General features: G+C 39.9%; 1 long non-coding RNA gene across 1 annotated transcript in view; it reads right to left on the bottom strand.

Moving 5' to 3' along the window:
* LOC308257279 overlaps positions 1-17,106 on the bottom strand; it is a 330,605-nt gene that overhangs the window by 253,358 nt on the left and 60,141 nt on the right. The window lies entirely within an intron of this gene.

Here is a 17,106-nt window from a genome sequence, read left to right as displayed (position 1 = left end):
AAAGAGTGAGATAATCAATGGGTTGTATTATTTTAAGATAATAATAGTAATAGATGAACCACAATGACCTGATTTCTCCCATTAAACACTTTCGCCAGTAGGCTATCATTGCAAGGAAATCCAGAGAGGGAAGGGAACGATGAGGTTTTCCTTCAGGGGTCATAGAAAGGTGTTATTTTAAAACATTTACTGAACTAACATTTTATTTTTAAAAAACTATCATGTGTTTATTGTTTAAAGATATACAAAGTGAATTCATGCAGGAGAAAGAAGTGGAAGTCTCACCCAAGGAAAACTACTTCCATAGGTTTTTAATAGGCACATTGAACAACTGTGCCATGATTTCTTTAACCATCCAAATGTCATCCCATTTTTATCTATCATAACAAGACTACAATTTTTTTCTTTGTAGCTGCTTTGTTGTGTGAATATCCGCAATTATTTTCTTGGGTGTTCCCTAAAAGTAGAATTGCTGAGTTGAGGAGCATAAGCTTTTCATAAATATTTAAAAATTGTTTTCAGAATATTTATGTAAAGTTCATGCTTTCAGAATGATCATGTAGATGTCTATCAGGAGTATAAGAGATCCCTATATCCCCAGATCCTCGGTGCCATTATTAGTAGTATTCGTATTAATCTTCACCATTTTGTGGATAAAACATATATTTACTTTTTATTTTTCAAAGGTAAGCTTGAACAACTGTATATATGTACTAGAGGCCCAGTGCATGAAATTCGTGCACCGGGGCGGGGGTGTCCCTCAGCCCAGCCTGCACCCTCTCCAATCTGGGACCCCTCGAGGGATGTCCGACTGCCCATTTAAGTGGGCAGTTGGACATCCCTCTCACAATCCAGGAGTGCTGGCTCCCAACTGCTCACCTGCCTGCCTTCTTGATTGCCCCTAACTGCTTTTGCCTGCCAGCCTAATCACCCCCTAACCACTCCCCTGCCAGCCTGATTGATGCCTAACTGCTCCCCTGTCAGCCTGTTTGCCCCTAACTGCCCTCCCCTTCAGGTCTGGTCACCCCTAACTGCTCTCCCCTGCAGGCCTGGGTCCCCCCCAAATGCCCTTCCCTGCAGGCCCGGTCACCCCCAACTTCCCTCCTCTGCCAGCCTGGTCACCCCTAACTGCCCTCCCCTGCAGGCTTGATTGCCCCCAACTGCCCTCCCTTGCAGGCCTGGTCCCTCCCAACTGCCCTCCCCTGCTGGCCATCTTGTGGTGGCCATCTTGTGTCCACATGGGGGCAGCCGTCTTTGACCACATGGGGGCAGCCATCTTGTGTGTTGGAGTGGTGGTCAATTTGCATATTACTCTTTTATTAGATAGGATTAGCCATCTGTGTTTAAAAGAATTAAGAAGCATATATTTGCTCAACATCACTAATCATCAGGGAAATACAAATCAAAACCACAATATTTATCACCTCACACCTCTCAGAATGGCTATCATCAATAAATCAACAAATAACAACTGCTAGCAAGGATGTGGAGAAAGGAGAACCCTTATGCAGTGTTAGTGGGATTGTAAATTAGTGCAGCCACTATGGAAAGCAATATGAAGGTTTTTCAACAGATAAAAAATGCTGCTGTCATACAATCCAGCAATCCCACTTCTGGGTATTTATCTAAAGAAAACAAAAACACTAATTTGAAAAGACATATGTGCCCCTATATTCATTGCAGCATTACTGGTAATAGCCAAGATATAGAAGCAACCTAAATGTCCATCAATCAATGAATGGAAAAAAAAGAAGTGGTACATATATACAATGGAATATTACTTACCAATAAAACAAAATGAAACTAGAGAATATTAAGCTAATTGAAATAAGTCAGAAAGAGAAAGACAAATACAATATGATCTCACTTATTTTTTTGAACCACAAATATAAATAAATGAATGAATAAACAAACCAGAAAAAGACTCATTGACATGGAGAACAAGCTGATCATTGCCAGAAGGGAGGAGGTAAGGGATTGGGGAAAATAAATAAATTTAAACAAAAGAATCCTGTAACATATATTTGGGTGAATTTTCTCTAAAAGTAGGTAAAATGTCTATAATACATTGATGATCTATTTTCCAACAAAGAATAAGAGAATAAAGAAGTTATGCTTTTATTTGGTAATAAAGGGATGCTAAAATATAAATATTTAATTTTGGCAACAAAAAGGTATTTTCTACATTTTTAGTACTTTGAAGTACTTGATTTCAATAAAGAAGAATATATAAGCAGATGAGCAAAATATGATTCTTCTTCCCATTCAACAATTTTATAAGTTGAAAGTCAATGAAATATTGACGAATGAACAGAGAACAATCTAGGAGAGATGCTGAAAGATTGGATCATTCCAGCTTTGTAATAGTTCTATCTAGATGTATCTGCTGACATTTAGAGAAGCCTAATTATTCTCAGTACTATCTTCCAGGATTCTTAACCAGTGGACTAAAAGTGGCATATTGAGAGCAAAATATTATTATCAGCTATGCTATAGAAAGTTTAACAAGGGCGAGGCATGCTGGATCTAATAACTGAGATACCCATGTCACAGGAATAACCTAGAGAACCAGGCCAGCTGAGGAAGGTCTTACACCATCAGTTATGGGAAAACAGCATCACAGAGAACCCCAGGGGGTGCCAAGTCGTACCCAGATCACCTTCCCCTTCGGGGAGGTGCAGGGAGAGAGAAGGGGAGAGGTCAAGGAATGAACCAGAGGAATAGACTAGAACAGACTAAATAAACAGTCTCAAATATAAGGAGGGATTAAAGCGAGCTGTCGTCGTTTCTTTAAATTTCAATTCATTAATAATAACTTTGTCCTATAGAATTTTTACACATCTAGAAAATATTCAACTGGGGAAAGCACATTCTTTCCTAAGCATCTCACAGCGGATGTTTGACAGCCTTGTCTTAAGTGAAATTATATGAACCAAAATAAACATGAGCCTTGGAATAAAATTCTGGGACACCGTCCCACAGGACAATTATAAAAGGCTCAGGTTTACTTTGTTTGCCTGTTTATTTGTTTGCCTGGGTTGATGTGAGTGGCACAAGCAATCCAGGAGGGGTTTGGATCTGTCTCTGGATTCCCGCAGGGTCTCTGGATAAAAGTATTCTCATAACAGGAAGCTTTACAAATGTTAAGCAAGAGTGGGGCTGAATCTGATTTTTTGAAAATCTGGAAATCCACACATTTTTAAAGAGAGCAATAGCTTATAATTTTATAACTGAATTACAAAATTCTTTCACATGCAAGAATTGCTAGTGGGGCATTTGATCTTGTTTGTTGAACAACACTGAGACCCAGTGTTGTTATGTGATTTAGCTGAGCCTTGGTTTTAATGAAAGAGCTGGGATTCCAATTCATATATTTTGATTCCCTCAATGCAAACTTATGTTCATTTTCATTGTATCTTAGCCAATTATATTCAAGTTGAAATAAATAGTGTTACAAATTTCACCCTCTTTCCTTCCACACTCCACACTCAACCATTTTAGAAGTCTTATCAGTATGTTTGTGGAACATCTCAAATTTTTGGCTGTTTAAAAAGCAAGAATTTGTTTTTATCTAACACCATTAGTTGGAGGCAAAGGAGTAGAATTGACCTTCAGGGATTTTCTAAGATGACAAGTATAAAAACCCCAACTGACACCTTTATCACTTTTTTTTTTTTTTTTTGGCATCCTCCTGAGAGGTAGAAGGAAATTAAAGTAACTGTTGCCTATATCAGGTGACTAATGGAAGAAATCAATTCTGAAAATAAGATTTACCTTATTGATGAATTCTAAAGATAAGAACATGGTCTTCTATGATTAATATTAGCTGGGTGCAAAGTGTTATTTCATGAATAACATAAATCACATTTGATTGGATTAAGATGAAATTCGTACCACTCAGCCCTCCAGTCAAGTATAAGGATGGCCAGATTTAAAGAACAGATCTTGTTTCTGCTTTAACAGAAAAAAAATTAATTTCTACTTTTATAGCCAATTTCTGTGATTTTTATATAAATGTAATAATCCTATATAATAAAAGAGTAATATGCAAATTAACCATCACTCCGCTACACCCACAAGCCATGCCCACCAGCCACGCCCACCAGCCAATCATGAGCGAATATGCAAATAAACCCAACCAAGATGACTATGGCCACAGAGAGCAGGAGGGAGGCTTGGGTTTCCCCAGCAATGGAAGAAGCCAAGCTTTCCGCCTGCCCTTGCCGGCCTAGGCCTCCACTCAAGGCTACAAAGTTTCAATGATAGAAGATACATAAAACCAAACAGAAATGGCGGCAGCCACGGAGCTGGAAAGAGCAGGAGGCTAGGGTTGCCCCCAGCGATGGAGGGAGCCAAGCTCCGCTTAAGGCTACAAATTTTCAATTATAAAAGATACATAAATCCAAAAAAAATGGCTGCTGCCATGGAGCAAGCAGAAGGCTTGGCTCCGCTTCAGGCTACGAAGTTTCAATTGTAGAAGATAAATAAACCCCAGATACCAGGGCCTCCACTTGGGTTGCCAGGGGGCGTGGCCAGCCTGCAAACCACCACAGGCCCATCGCCCAGGTCGCCTCACGCCCCAAGAGAACCCCCACCCTGATCCGGGACACCCTTCAGGGCAAACCAGCTGGCCCCCACCCATGCACCAGGCCTCTATCCTATCTAATAAAAGAGTAATATGCAGATTGACCATCACTTCAACACACAAGATGGCTGCCCCCATGTGGTCAAAGATCCTGCCCCCATGTGGACACAAATGGCCGCCACAAGATGGCCAGCAAGGGAGGGCAGTTGGGAGGGACCAGGCCTGCAAGGGAGGGCAGTTGGGGGCGAGCAAGCCTGCAGGGGAGGGCAGTTAGGGGTGACCAAGCTGGCAGAGGAGGGAAGTTGGGGCAACCAGACCTGCAGGGAAAGGCAGTTGGGAGAGACCCAGGCCTGCAGGGGAGGGCAGTTAGGGGTGACCAGGCCTGCAGGGGAGGGCAGTTAGGGATGACCAGGCCTGCAGGGGAGGGCAGTTAGGGGCAAACAGGCTGGCAGGGGAGCAGTTAGGCATCAATCAGGCTGTCAGGGGAGTGGTTAGAGGGTGATCAGGCTGGCAGGCAGAAGCGGTTAGGGGCAATCAGGAAAGCAGGCAGGCGAGCAGTTGGGAGCCAGCACTCCTGGATTGTGAGAGGGATGTCCGACTGCCCGTTTAAGCCTGATCCCAGTGGACTTAAACGGGCAGTCGGACATCCCTCAAGGGGTCCCATATTGGAGAGGGTGCATGCTGGGCTGAGGGACATCCTCCTCCCCATGCACGAATTTCATACACCGGGCCTCTAGTTACTACATATGCATGAATCAGAGACAAACGATTTTTTAATTAATTGAGACAGTTTGATGAATTGATGAATTGATGAATAAAGGGAAATCTTTAGAGGGTCTTAAGCATGTTGGGGGGACAGTGTGAGTTCAGTTTCAGGATACTGGGATTGAGATGCTTATAAGACTCTCATGGGAAATACTACATATATATTGAAAATAGAGACCCAACAGGACTCAGAATAAAACTCTCAATAGGACAATAAAGTAGGGAAATACTCTGGATACCAATAATTGAGGTTACAGGTATATATGAGATTGCCTGGGAAGAGAGTAAAATAAGATAAAGGCATGACATTAATGCTTAATGAATGGACAGAAGACAACCTGGTATTGGAGAATGTGGAGGACTGGCTAGGGGGAAGGAAAGGGAGAAATGGAGAGAGAACAGGATCATAGTAGCCAAGGGAAGAGAGTATCAGAAGGAGGAGGGAGCCTTCAACTAGGTTGAAGATTACTGAAAAGCTGAGTCAAGTATAAATGAAAATCATCTTCTGGCTTTATAGAATTCAGTACTACTGGGTCCTGAGCAGAATTTGTTGGCAGTGGGAAAGAACCAGGAGAGATGGCATTGAAGAGTGAATAGGAAGTGAAGAAAATGAGTTAGTGAATTCAGCCATTTCTTTCAAAAACTTTAGCTTTGATTATATGAAGATACTGTGATCTTATGACATCCAAAGAGAGTTGTTTTTGTTTTATTTTATTTTCAAAATGGGAGAGACTGAACCATATTTCAATACTGATGGAAAGACCAAGTAGAGATATAAAAGCTAAAAACATGCAATAAAGATACTCAATTGGGTAAGTTTATTTAAAAAGCATAAATGGAATAGTTCGTAGAGGAGTTATTGGCTTCTATTATTTACCAGTGGTTGGAGCTGGGGGAGAGATGGGCACCAAATATTCATATTTATTTGTATATGCAGGAAGGTTGATGGGGTTCCTATATAATGGTTTCTGTTTTCATGCTTTAGTAGCAAGAGTAGTCATCTGCTGAGATTCAGGGTGAAGGAGGAAGGGATGGAATTTGGGATAGAGTTTATAACAGTTGAAATGACTATTCCAGAAACTGGGACAGCAAGCCAACCAGAGGAAAACAGGAGAAAAGCTAGGCAGTTTTGAAGGAATCAGTTGAGTTTAGTGACTGTGAGTTCCAGAGAGGTCAATTTGCCAAGCAGTGTAAAAATAAACCCAATGTTCCCCGTGTGAAAGATTTTGATTACTAAGGAGTGTAGCAGTTAGCAAGAGTTCATGAACTGCTGTTCAAGAAGGAAATTTGGAATTGGACAAATTTGGCCCCAAAAAAACTCAGAACATCTGACAAATTAAAATAAATTAAAAATTAAACCATGTTTGCATTACTGATGAAATGACATGAATGAAAATAAAGATCAGTGCTCAAGTTGCAGGAAAATCCTAAAACAAGAGAAAATAATAATTCTTAATACCACATGGGACCAAATTTGAATTACAGCACCAGGGAGAAACTCTTTTTAAATAGACTAGAGGCCCGGTGCATGACATTCGTGCTCTGAGGGACAGGGGGGAGGCGGGGGTCCTCTCAGCCCAGCCTGCTCCCTCTCGCAGTCTGGGACCACTCGCTCCTTACTGCCCGCCTACAGCGGAGGTGGGAGAGGCTCCTACCACCACCACTGCACTCACCAGCTGTGAACCCAGCTTCTAGCTGAGTGGCAGTCCCCCTGTGGGAGTGCACTGACCATCAGGGGGCAGCTTCTGAGAATCTGCCTCCTGGTGGTCAGTGCATGTCATAGTGACCTGCTGTTTGGTCGATTTGCATATTAGCCTTTTATTATATAGGACTAGTGGCCCAGTGCACGAAATTCATGCACAGGGGGTTCCCTCAGCCCAGCCTGCACCCTCTCCAATCGAGAACCCCTTGGGGGATGTCCGACTGCCAGTTTAGGCCTGATCCCTGTGGGTTGGACATCCCTCTCACAATCTGGGACCACTGGCTCCTAACTGCTTACCTGCCTGCCTGCCTGATCACCCCTAACTGCCTCTGCCTGCCTGCCTGCTTGCCCCTACCCCGTCTGCCTGCCTGCCTGATCGCCCCCAACTGCCCTCCCCTGCTGGCCTGATCGCCCCTAACTGCCTCTGCCTTGGACCCCACCACCATGGCTTTGTCCAGAAGGAAGTCAGATGTCCGGAAGATGGTCGGTCGACCCGGTCTAATTAGCATATTACCCTTTTATTAGTATAGATAGATTATATAGTATATGATTGCTTAAATGGGGGAGGGAGCCTTTTTCAGCAGGAGGAGATGCTCTTGACAGACAAAAATACATAATCCCTATATCTGGACTGATAGCCAGCCATATGCACTGTACTACCAAACTGGTCATTAAAAAATTGAACCACTTTCTTACACCTTACACCAAACAGCTGTTGCCCTAAAAACCCCTCCTCAGCCTCCACCTTAGGTTCTGCCTTCACAGTTCACCCATATTAGGTTCTGATTGGTCAGTTTCTATGCCAGTCAGCATCAAAAGCTCTGCTTCCTAGGCAGCCATTGGTTCCTCACAATTCACCCAGATTTGGTTCTGATTAGTCAGTTTCTATGCCAGTCATCATCTCCGGGCCTATCTCTGAGCATGATCAGATAGGCAGGGCTGATCAGCAGCCCCCAAGGAGGACCAGAGAGAAAGAGAGGTGTGGCTGCTGGCCAGGCTCGGAAAGAAAGAGAGAGGCAAGGGCCGATCAACAGCTGCCAGGGAGGCTATGGCTCAGACCCTGCTTCTCTCTCCAGGCCTCTCTCCAGGCCTGATCCACAGCCCCCTCAGCAGTCAGTGCAGGGTCACTGCGCCCACAGCAGTGGCAGTCAGTGCTGGGTCACCATGGGAACCCAGCACTGACTGCAGGACTGACTTCCGGTCAGTCAAGCTTTCAGTCGTTTTGGACGTTATGGACCCTGGGTTTTTATATATTAGGATAGGAACAGAAAGGAAGGTTTATATGTCCACATGAAAGTGTAGACAGACTGTTTTCCTCCACATTAACCTGGACTCCTTCTCCAACCACACAATTACTCTAAGCATGACCTTTAAGAGCCCTGGCTGAGTAGGGGTGTAGAATTCTGCTGTCTAACAAAATATACCCCCATCTACTCTGCCTTGCCCTTAGATTATTTTGAACATAATTCCAGACAACATATCATTTCACCCTTAAACATTACATTTGCATTTCTAAAAAAATAAGGACTCAAAAATAACTGTAATCTTATTGTCCTCTTAAAATTATTAACTCCATACAACCCTTAAATATCCATACAGTATTTAGTTTTTTCAAGTGCAAAAAAAAAAAATAACTTCTGATTTTGTTTGAGTTAAGATCCAAATAACAGTGATTGTCTGATGTCTCTTTTTTCGATCTATAGTGTTCCTTTGTTTTGTTTTATTTCTGCTCACAATTTATTCCTTAAAGAAGTCAGATTGTTTGTTCTATAAGATTTCCCCCAGCTGGGATTCTGCTACTTGTATTACTGTGGTCTTATTTAACATATTTCTCTCCTTTCTATATTTCCAGTAAATTGGATAGATGAGAATAGACTGAGGTTTGATTTTTTTTGGCAATAACACTGTATAAATACTGATTGTTAGAGTCTCTGTGATTGTTTTTCTTTTAACAAGGTTAGCAGCCATTGACAATCTTTGTGTGGATGCATTATTTCATTAAGGGTTGTAAAAAACGTGACACTCTACTTCTGACATTCCTTTTCATTTATGTTGAAGAATTCCATAACGAGGAACTCTTGTTCATCAGCCAACCATTTGCTTGCCGTCAGGTGCAATTCACACAGAAAAACACTCTTGATGTGCTTTAGTCCACTGCAGGCACAATCCTTACTGAGAGTCAAGTCCAAATGACACAACCCTGCTCCTCTGGACCCTGGTGGTGTTTCATAGTGCCTTGGTTTCTAGTGTCACAGCTGTTCCGGGTTCATTTTGTACACTAGACCTACATGAGTCATGTCTCACAGAACTTCTCCCTATAAATGTGAAATGATGGTTGAAGACCCCAACCAGGCATTGGGGGTTAATAAATGTTTGACCAACCAATGTTCCTGCTTCATGGATGCTTTTCTAGAGATCTTAGCCATTTTTTTATTTTTTTATTTTTTTGCCCTTGATTGTGACAGTCCCACAGCTCCTCCAAAAGTACACTGGCCCTTTTTCCTCAGTTGGGAACTAGCAATTCTGTCAGCGTGACCCCACTGGAAAGGTCTAGGGAAAACATTGTGCAGCACCAGAGCAGAAATGTAGCTTTTAGATAACCTTCTCCAGCTGTGCTCTGAAGTAGGGGCATCCTCTCCAGTCATTCTAAGACTGGGGGTGAGAGTTAGGAGTTAGAGCACAATATCCAGTTACCACTATGTTCTTCTTGCCCCTCACCCACCTCTACACAATGATAAGATACTCGACAAGTCAGCCCAATCAAGAACTTTAAAACTACTTCACAGGGTTTGACTTGCTGCTTCTCTAGCAAGATTTTGTCCATGCTACCCAAACCATTAGGACACCAGTGACCATCTGCCCCTGCCAGGTTATGATCCTGAGACAAGAAGTGCTTTCTCTCCCTGAAAGTGTGCATATATACATAAGAAAGACAATAGATAGTTTCAGAACAATAATCATTTTCCAAAAGAGCAGAAATTTCCCCTTCAGACAAAGGAAAACAAAGATTATTTATGTGAGTTATCTCCTGGAGGTTCTCTCAGACTTCTGATGAATAGTTGGTATATTCCAATAGGTGAATGCATACGTTTGTGTGAGAGGGTTTGTATAAAGCAGCAATTGGGTCATTATGGTTATTTAATTATTTTTATATAAAGTTAAAAGTTTAAATAAAAAGACATAGCCTACATTTATCAACCCTTACCAAAGGCTTATTTCTCAACTATTGAGCCCACAGAGATTTTAAAGCTGTGATGAAACTGTTTTTCTAATTAACTCTGACATAAATCCCAACCCACTGGACAGTTCCTAGTCTTTATTTTACTTGGCCTCTCTGGGATTTTGACACTTTTAAACCTTCACCCTTTCTTTAAAACTCCTTTAGAATCAGTAACAGCATAGTTTCTGAGTGTCCTTCTATATGATCGATATAACAATCTCCTTAATAGGGTATATCATCAATGTTGGCTCCTCAAACAACAGCATTCACCCAGTTCTCCATCTTACTCTTTCTTTTCTTCTTTATCTAAAAGATAGTGAATCACATTTGACCCACACCTGCTCTTCTTCCTCATCCCCTGTGTCACTAAATGACTATGCTGGACTTGGCTATTCATATAATAACTAGCGGTCTCCTGGATCCCTTCCTCTCCCTGAAAATCTCTTTAGCACAACTTCTCATGTGTATACCCACTGATATTGATTAAAATAATCTCTCCATCACCGTGGATAGCCTACTGACTCAGCTTGGCCTGCCAACCTCCAATTCAATGCTGTCCCATATGGCGCCACTAGTCATGTATGGTTTTTCAAATGCTAATTAAAAATTCAGTCCTTGGTCACACTAGCCACATTTCAAGTTCTCACAAGCAACATGGGGTGGGTGGCTACTGCATGGACAGTACAAATTTGAACCATTTTATGATGACATAGCACTTTGTTACAAAGTCCTGTCTCAATCCCTCACCCACATTCCAACGTGTGTTCCATGGCTAAGGAGGCAAAACCTTCCCTCTCCTTCCCAAACTCCTGGAGATTCTGTGAAGCTATCTCAACATTCAGGAAGGTTCCCTGACCCTTGGAGGGCACATGTGATGCCCCATCTATGAGCACTTGTGACATTCCGGGCCTCTCTTTAGCTTAGCACTGATTATAAAGAGCAACAATCATTTATTTATTTGTCTGTTTATCCCACAAGGGTGTAACCTTGAGGACAGAAATTAAGTCTGTGTCTCAAGGTGGTGATATGTGCACATATTTATCCATTCATTAATTCCAAACATGTTTACTGAGCATTGCTAGGAACTGTACAACATTAAGTATACAACAATTAAAAACATTTCATGTATTTATACTCCAAATAAGTGTTTGTTACTCAGTAAGAGTTTGTTGACTAAGTAAATCTTAACTATGATTCTAGAGGATTAATGTCACAGAAATCAACTGACACATGTTTGACATAACATATTTAGCTGTACTGTCATAAATAGACCAGCCTATATAATAAAACCCTAATATGCAAATTGACTGAACAGCAGAATGACCAGGTCACTATGATGCGCACTGACTACCAGGGGGCAGATGCTCAACACAGGAGCTGCCTCCTGCTGGTCAGTGCGCTCCCACAGGGGAAGCGCTGCTCAGCCAGAAGCTGGGCTCACTGGCGAGCACAGCAGTGTTGGTGGAAGCCTCTCCTGCCTCTGTGGTAGCATTAAGGATGTCCGACTATCAGCTTAGGACTGCTCCCCGCACTTAGGGGAGTGGGCCTAAGACATCAGTCGGACATCCCCCGAGGGCTCCCAAACTGCAAGACGGTGCAGGCCAGGCTGAGGGCACCTCCCCCCCGAGTGCAGAATTTTGTGCACCTGGCCTCTAGTTGGATTATAAAAAGCCCTAAGTTTGAGATTGCTTTGCTTTCTTTCTATGAAAGAACAAATTTGGGGTTGGGGGGGCATCCAATTGACAATAACCTTCAGAGAAACAGAGTCTATTTCCCTTTTGCTCATAATTGTACCCTACACCTACACAGTGCCAAAAATATAGTGGGTCCTCAAGAAACACTTATTAAGTAAATATTAAATAAACAAGGTATAAATTTGTTTCCTTAGTTCTTTAATCGTAAATAAAAAATATTCATGGAAAGTTCCTCTCTGATGCAAGTGAAATATCTTAAAAGCTTTTTGTTTTTGAAATTAGATTATTTTTTGAAATTAAAAGAAAAGTTGTGTAACAATGAAGTTTAAATAAAATGCACCTTTAAAAATATTTTACAATTACTCTGCTGGAAAAAGTGCCAATTACATTACCAATTTCATTAAATTAGGTAGTTTTCATCATCTGATCTTACTTTTGTGATGTATCCCTAGAGAAGAGATCGACTGTAATAGTACAGATATTTTAAAAGCAATCGTGAAGATGTATAAAGCAGCCAGAAACGTTATCATACTTGTTCTTCGAGTAATATGAGAAACATACATGGAGTGTCAGCAATTTAAAAGATGTCAAGGGAAGAAAATGTAATAGAAGATTATGGATCAAGTATCTCATATCATTGTTTTAAGGAGTAATTCTCATAAAAAAAAAACATATGCTTTAAACTGAAAAACTTCATGGGCCACAAGTGACAATATAATGCTGAATATTTTATGTGAATGATGAACCTACTTCACTGACACATCCAAAACTCATTTTTTCCTGTGGAATTTAGCAATTCAAAATACCGTTTAATTAATTTAAAATAATCTGAACATAAATGGTTCTGCATTTAACAGAATAAGCAATTCGTTAACCATACGTAAAGCCATAAGTTGTCAACATGTCATTGACAGGACAAGTTCTAAAAGTTAGTGAAATACAATAGAATCTTCATATATGTAAATTCTTTTATGATATCTACAAGATCTCAATTTTTCTTTTTACTATACTTCATTAGTTTCAAATTACTAAATTCTTATTTATTTTATACCATTTGTTCAATATTTAGATCAAACATTATTTCCTTGGCAACTCATACAATGTTTTGAAATCCATAAACTAGATGAGTCAACAAGAATGTGAGAAATGTAATGCTGTTTGGCCTTTATCCAAACCTCTCTACTCTACCTAATTTAAGTGTGGCAGATGATGTTAGCAAATAATGAACTTGGAAAAAAAACTGCACAGACCATATGGCTTCAATGGATTTGATTCTAAAACAGTGCCTTAAGATTTTTATTAAAATAAAAAAAATGTCATAGAATGTAAGCACAGAAAACTTTTTAATTAAATAAATGAATAATAAAATGAAAGAAAAGAATTTGTTAAAATATTAGGTTCTATATATGGTTTCCAAAATCTATGTTCAAGTTGCTTTCACTTAATTATACACACAATTATAGACATAGGTACAAGTAAATGTACACACACAAACACACACATGAATTCAAATTAATGTTTAATATGTTAGGAACATCAAAATAGATTTATGTCTGGTTCTCAAACTGGACTTCCTATAAACTTGGTATATACAGTGCTGTGTCTTTCCATGTTATAGAAGTTAATGCACTATTTCTATTAATACAAAGATGTGATAGAACAGTATGTAAAATGTGTACATACTTTCTAGCACTCAGAAATTACCTAACAAATATTAAGTAGTTGAATAATTAATGAATCCAGTTTTAAGGTAAAGCATGTGGGCTTGCTGCAAGCCAGGTAATACCTTAGACATCTAGAAATTAACACTCATCTACCTTTAAAAATGTTTTAAGAGAATTTAAGAGAGATTCACACAATCAAATGAAATGGCACAAAACTAAAATCACATGTATCAGAAAATAAGTTCATATATGTCATCAAAATTACAAATGTAAATAGCAGTATATCACAGGAAGATGAACACCTCTTCATTATCAACAAACAGATTACTCTTAAAATTGACCTCAAAAATGACTAGAAGTATAAATATAACTCAAGTAAATGTATTATGTAAAAACAATATATACAAGATGACGTAAAATGAAGGCTCATTGTTTGGTAAAAGTGAGTTAATTATTCATGAAAATCCAATATGGGTCAACTGCTACTGAAATGCTTGCTAGGATTTAATAGCAATCAACTTTTATATACCTGTTTTAATTACATTTTGCTAGCCCTGTTTTAATTACTTTATGTAGATCAATTCATTTCATCCTCATGATAAAATGGTACTATTATTACCCCACTTTACAGAGCTGTAGATCAGCGAGCAAAATCTACTGGCCAAAGAAAATATATTGCTAACCCAGTTGTATGTCACAGATACTGATTCACATCATTTTATAGTTAAAACTTACATTTGGATTCCTTTAATTTTGTGAGCTGTTATGTGTATTTGTATGTTAACTATTAGAGTGTCACACAGATCGATAGTAATTTATGATTCAACTTCTGCATACTCTAGTTTAAAAAAACAAAGACACAAACACAATTTCATGACCTGACTAAAGACATTAAGGTCATTAAGGCATTACAAATAGGATGCAAATGTCCTTGTACCCAATTCATATTCCATCATGATTTTCCTCTCTGAGCAGTCAACAAGAGGCCATCAATCTCCTTTTGAAATTCTGCTGGCTGATTTAGGATTATTTTATTCCTCTCACAATTTTTATTATAAATAAATTTTTAAAATATCTGTGAAAGTATAAAATCAAAATGTAATTGTAAAGTAGCATCATTATTTTCATTATTGCTGTTTTGAAAAAAAAACACAAAGTAATTAATAGAGAGGAGGAGGGTTCTCTCCCTTTCTTATTAAACTTCATTGACACAGCAAAAAAAAAGTAGCATGTTTTCCTGAGCATTAAAAAGTGTGTTAATTATTAGAAAAAGCATAAAAGTGTTTTGGCTAAGTGCTTGAGACAAACCCATTCTTCGGGCACAGCAACACTTAATGTGCACAGTATCTGTAGATCCTAATGTACTTCTCTCAACACACTTCATTGTCTTAAAAATATCTTTTGTCTTTGTGACTCTCCTTTATTAATTCCACCTGTCTGATCTAAGGTGAAATTTGGTGATGTTTGTCATTTCTTCTTGACATGAGCAATCATACTGGCTCACAGACAACCACAAAACTACATGTGATAAGATGCCTCTTTCTCACCCAGTTACATCTCCTTGTGAGATGGATAGAGAAACATGAATATTTTACTCATCACTGGGCACTTCTGGGAGAACTCATATATCATCTCTGAGCAGTAACATTTGATCATTCATGCCTTTGATGATCACTACTGACTAATTTGTAAGTAATTTTACATCTGGTCTCAATGAGGCATTTACTGGGGAAAACATTCGATAAAATTATATACATATTTGCTGAAATTTTTCACCATTAATCAGAATCAAAAATGAAGAAATATGGCGAAAATATCCTGTTTATATTCGCTAATTATCCACCATTTGTAATAGCCTTATTCATTTTTCTTGTAACTTACTTTCCTGCCTTTCTCCCCCATGGGCCAGATGTCAGGATGCTGTTATCTCAAAAGCATATTTTCTTTGCAGATCTGTGCTCCATGGAGTTTCTCTTGGCTCATTTTACACATGAAAGGATGTGAGTGTGGAGGCTCAGTGACTCCACCATTAGAGTTACTAGTAGTTGGTGCAAATGAGGCTCAGAAAGTCTCCATAAATCTGATAAATGAATAGTGTGCTTCTTGTTTTGGATAGCGAAACGCCTAGAAAATAAATCATCTCATGGGAAAAGACACAGCAGCACAGCTTTAACTCCCTCACTACAAATTACTAATTGTCAATACAATTCAATGAACAAAAATACTCAGTTTTCATGAAAATTGCCAATGGCATTCATACTCCAATTCAGCTTTACTTCTCAAAGACCCGAAGTCTCTACAGAGTCAACTTGAACTATACAGGTTGACTGGTACAAGAAATGTCGCTCTCTTTTGTAAAATGATTCTTACCTTCCTCAAGGACTCCAATCTGGGTGGAGAGCAGATTAAAATGTTAAAGTTATTCTAGTATCTTCTGGCTTTAGTGCTTTTCATACATTACAGTCACTGCTGAAATGATAGTTAAGTTCAATTCTCAAAATTCCTCATCAAACCTGTTTCTTCTAAAAATGTCACTATCCTCTCTGCCCACCCTGCCCTAACCAAGGCATCTCCACATGGGGACGTGGGGAGAGGGTCTTGTACTGGCCTATGGGTCTTCCATCACCTGCACACCAACATACCCTCTGCTGCTTAGTTAGCTATTGTTATATAATAAACCTTTAACTTAGTGTTGCAATCAACAATGTATTTGGCCCTGGACTTCTTGGGCTAGAAAATTAGAGAGGTTTTTCTCTACTCCATGGCGTCTGAGGCTTCACAAGACTCCTGATGTCAGGATCACTCAGGGAACATGGTCATGGAGGTTGCTCACTGACATGTCTGGTTCCCTGGGTGGTGCTCCAGGTAGAGGCTGACTCTTGACCAGACCACCCAGGTGGTCTCCCGTGGCAGCTGGACCCTGAGGGGTCTGCAGTGACAAGGATGCACTTGCTCCCCAAATACATCACCATTTCTAGGGGTAACCCCCATCCTCTCTGGACATATCACAGATTGACTTGACTTTGCCCAACCAGTTAGGAATCTTTCTCTCTCTCGATTGAGTCCATGAGACAAGGACACTTGTGCCTGTTAAGGGAACTCAAAACAGCTTTCACTAAATCTATCATGAATATGCAGGAACATCTGGAAACTGAATCATTTCCTCTCCATCTTCATGGCATTCCCACAAGCACAGTGCTTTCTGAAAGATTTAATATCAAGCCCACTTGTTTACATTCAAGAGTGAGAGTATCCAGGCCAGACACATCCAAGCTAACTTCCTTTCCTTTCTTATAACTACAGTAGGCTGTTGTAGAAGAGGGTTCATTCTGCAGAATTTAATTATGATTCACACTAACTGCTTCTATTGAGCCCTTGGAGGTTTGTGAACTAAGACTTCAGAATACTTTTTAAACATCTCCCCACATAGTTCAGGTGACATAAAGTTTCTCAGGGGTGTTCATTTAACAATGGTA

Source organism: Plecotus auritus, assembly GCF_963455305.1.
Source record: "Plecotus auritus genome assembly, chromosome: 8".
Classification (NCBI taxonomy): domain Eukaryota; kingdom Metazoa; phylum Chordata; class Mammalia; order Chiroptera; family Vespertilionidae; genus Plecotus; species Plecotus auritus.
This window is presented reverse-complemented; position numbering and strand designations above follow the sequence as displayed.